At 41.7% G+C, this 4,311-nt stretch overlaps 1 pseudogene; it reads left to right on the top strand.

The window, feature by feature from the left end:
* The first annotated feature begins 1,224 nt into the window (after positions 1 to 1,224).
* On the top strand, positions 1,225 to 4,031 carry LOC118885314 (annotated as a pseudogene).
* Positions 4,032 to 4,311: the final 280 nt, after the last annotated feature.

Here is a 4,311-nt window from a genome sequence, read left to right as displayed (position 1 = left end):
GGCAGAGGCATTATCAAGTATTAAATATGAAATGTGCACAGTAACCCTTCTCCAGCTACTCCCCTTTCTTTTTTGTCCTCCACAGGTCTCCAATTTCTTGCTTCCCTTACTTTGAAAGCCCACTTATCTTGACTTTCTTGACTAAAAGCCATTAACTTTTCTCTTGGTGATAATCTGAGCTGCAATTTGGTGGTACCTCCACTCCTGCCTGTGACCCATAGGATCTCCATATCCCTACTGGCCATTCTGACCACTTACTGACCATTGGGCCTCAGTAAGGAAAATCAGCCTAATTTCACCATGTAGTCATCTTTTGATTGTAGAAATCAGTGAACATATCAGACTTTTGTCCAGAACAAAGGGTTATTGTGGCAACTAAGTCCTTTATACTGAGTTGTAGATGGCTCCCTCTTGAAGGTTAACATCTGCTTTTTAAAAAAGACTTTTTAAACAAGGTCCTACTGTATAGCACAGGGAACCATATTTAATATCCTGTAATAAGCCATAATGGAAAAGAATATGAAAAAGAATATATATATGAATATGTATGTGTGTATATGTATGTGTGTGTATATATATCTGAATCACATGTGTATGTGTGTGTGTTTATATATATCTGAATCACTTTTCCATACACCAGAAACTAACACAACATTGTAAATCAACTATACTTAAAAAAAAAAAAAAAAGCACGTTTTAAATCCTTGCCTGGGACATTGGGTTATCTTTACAACCATTTTATACTATTAGATCACTATTTTCATGTAGGATGGACTGGATAGTCATTACGGATTCTTATCATTTGCAAGCTAGAGAGACCTTATAGGTGTAACCCATTATTTCCCAGTCCACATTAGCCTGCAGGAGGCTCGACTGACTTTATCACAACTACACTTCAGATGGAAGGAGTAAAGACAATGAAAGGAAAAGGAAAGTACAATAAGCTGATTAACAGTGTATGTCTCTGCAGAGGGGGCTAAAGAAGAATCAGTTATGGGGACAAATTTTCATGACTGGCCCAAATTTAGGAAATAAAGAATCACCAGTCCTACCTCTCATTAGACAAATAAAACTACAGGAACTCAAATGCCTTCATAAATCACATAACATTGCTGGAAGGGGCGACTCCTTCCTCCCCCTTCCCTCCGCCTTTTTTCTTTTCCGTTCCCTTCCCCGTCCCCGATGACCAGATCCTGAGGAGGCAGCTGCAGTGGCAAATGCTGAGTTCTCGGTGAAGGTTTTTCATTTCTCCCATCCCCTTCCCTCCCCACCCCATCCATTAATATTATTCTTTTGAAGATTCTTTGTTGTCGAGCTGCCAAAGTGAAAAGTGAGATTGCAGAAGGCGGTGCTTCTCCTTTCAGTGCTTCTTCTGGCAGAGGAGGAAGCAGGGGTGCACCTCAGCACTATCTCAAGACTGCTGTCAACAGCGAGTTCCCGGGGAAATCCCCAGGGCAAAACGCGCAGAAATCGATTCCTGCAGGAAACACTAGATGAGATGACAACTCCGTAGCAAACAACTACGCAAATGAAAAAGAATGACATGATGCAATCTTCAGGAAAGTAAGAGGCATACTAAGTAAGCTTACTCCTGAGAAGTCTGACAAGCTATGCCTTGAGCTCCTCATTGTGGGTGTAGAGTCTAAACTCATCCTTAAAGGGGTCATACTGCTGATTGTGGACAAAGCCCTAGAAGAGCCAAAGTATAGCTCGCTGTATGTTCAGCTATGTCTGCGATTGGCAGAAGATGAACCAAACTTTGATGGCCCAGCAGCAGAGGGTCAACCAGGACAGAAGCAAAGCACAACATTCAGACGCCTCTGAATTTCCAAATTACAAGATGAATTTGAAAACTGAACCAGAAATGTTTATATCTATGATAAGCATGAAAATCCCCTCCTCCCCGAGGAGGAGGAACAGAGAGCTATTGCTAAGATCAAGATGTTGGGGAACATCAAATTCGTTGGAGAACTTGGAAAGCTTGATCTTATTTATGAATCTATCCTTCCAAAACACTTTTGGAAAAAAAGAAGAGACTCCAACTCAAAGATATGGGAGAGGATTTGGAGTGCCTCTGTCAGATAATGAGGACAGTGGGACCTAGATTAGACCAGGAAAGAGCCAAGTCCTTAATGGATCAGTACTTTGCCCAAATGTGCTCCTTGATGTTAAGTAAGGAATTGCTGGTGAGGATTCGTTTCCTGCTGCAGCATACCATAGAGCTGAGAGAACACCATTGGGTTCCTCACAAGCCTTTTCTTGACAATGGACCAAAGATGATCAATCAAATCCGTCAAGATGCAGTAAAAGATCTAGGAGTATTTATTCCTGTTCCTATGGCTCAAGGGATGAGAAGTGACTTCTTTCTGGAGGGACCGTTCATGCCACCCAGGATGACAATGGATAGGGACCCACTTGGAGGACTTGCTGATGTGTTTGGACAAATGCCAGGTAGTGGAATTGGTACTGGTCCAGGAGTTATCCAGGATAGATTTTCACCCACTATGGGGCGTCATCGTTCAAATCAACTCTTCAGTGGCCATGGGGGACACATCATACCTCCCACACAATCACAGTTTGGGGAGATGGGAGGCAAGTTTATGAAAAGCCAGGGGCTAAGCCAGCTCTGCCATAACCAGAGTCAGGGAATTTTATCCCAGCTGCAAGGACAGTTGAAGGATATGCCACCTCAGTTTTCTAAGAAAGGACAGCTTAATGCAGATGAGATTAGCCTGAGGCCTGCTCAGTCTTTCCTAATGAATAAAAATCAAGTGCCAAAGCTTCAGCCCCAGATAACTATGATTCCTCCTAGTGCACAACCACCACACACTCAAACACCACCTCTGGGACAGACACCTCAGCTTGGTCTCAAAACTAATCCACCACTTATTCAGGAAAAGCCTGCCAAGACCAGTAAAAAGCCACCACCATCAAAGGAAGAACTGCTTAAACTAACCAAAACTGTTGTAACCAAGTATCTGAATAGTGGAAATACAAACGAAGCTGTCAATGGTGTAAGAGACATGAGGGCTCCTAAACACTTTCTCCCTGAGATATTAAGCAAAGTAATCATCCTGTCACTAGATAGAAGTGATGAAGATAAAGAAAAAGCAAGTTCTTTGATCAGTTTACTCAAACAGGAAGGGATGGCCACAAGTGACAACTTCATGCAGGCTTTCCTGAATATATTGGACCAGTGCCCCAAACTGGAGATTGACATCCCCTTGGTGAAATCATATTTAGCACAGTTTGCAGCTCATGCTATCATTTCGGAGCTGGTGAGCATTTCAGAACTAGCTCAACCACTGGAAAGTGGCACCCATTTTCCTCTCTTCTTACTTTGTCTTCAGCAATTAGCTAAATTACAAGATCCAGAGTGGTTAACAGAGCTTTTCCAACAAAGCAAGGTTAATATGCAGAAAATGCTCCCAGAAATTGATCAGAATAAGGACCACATGTTGGAGATCTTGGGAGGAAAGGGACTGGGTTTCTTATTCCCACTCCTCAAATTGGAGAAGGCACTGGTAAAGCAAAGTTGGATCATCCCCTCAAACCATATATAAGTGGATTAAAGATAACATCTCTCCCAAACTTCATGTAGGTAAAGGATTTGTGCACATCTTAGTGGCTAGCTTCTTACAGTACATTTCTAGTGAAGTAAACCCACCCAGTGATGAAAGAGATTCTTCCTCTTCTCCTTCCAAAGAACAGTTAGAGCAGGAAAAACAATTGCTTCTTTCCTTCAAGCCAGTAATGCAGAAATTCCTTCATGATCACGTTGATCTACAAGTCAGTGCCCTCTGTGTTCTTCAGGTGCACTGCTACAATAGCAACTTCCCGAAAGACATGTTGCTCTGCTTTTTTGTTCACTTCTATGACATGGAAATTATTGAAGAAGAGGTTTCTTGGCTTGGAAAGAAGATATAACCCAAGAGTTCCCAGGGAAAGGCAAGGCTTTGTTCCAGGTGAATCAGTGACTAACCTGGCTAGAAACTGCTGAAGAAGAAGAATCAGAGGAAGAAGCTGACTAAAAGAATCAGCCAAAGCCTTAAATTGCACAAAACATACCGTTGCTATGACGTAACTGCATTTGACCTAACCACTGCGAAAATTCATTCTGTTGTAATGTTTGCACAATATTTAAAGCAGAAGCATGTCAGGATTTCTTTCTGCATAAGGTTTTTTTGCAGTGTAATGTCTTAATCATAGTCTACCATCAAATATTTTAGGAGTATCTTTAATGTTTAGATAGTATATTAGCAGCATGCAATAATTACATCATAAGTTCTCAAGCAGAGGCAGTCTACTGCA

Source organism: Balaenoptera musculus, chromosome 19, assembly GCF_009873245.2.
Source record: "Balaenoptera musculus isolate JJ_BM4_2016_0621 chromosome 19, mBalMus1.pri.v3, whole genome shotgun sequence".
Taxonomy (NCBI): domain Eukaryota; kingdom Metazoa; phylum Chordata; class Mammalia; order Artiodactyla; family Balaenopteridae; genus Balaenoptera; species Balaenoptera musculus.
This window is presented reverse-complemented; position numbering and strand designations above follow the sequence as displayed.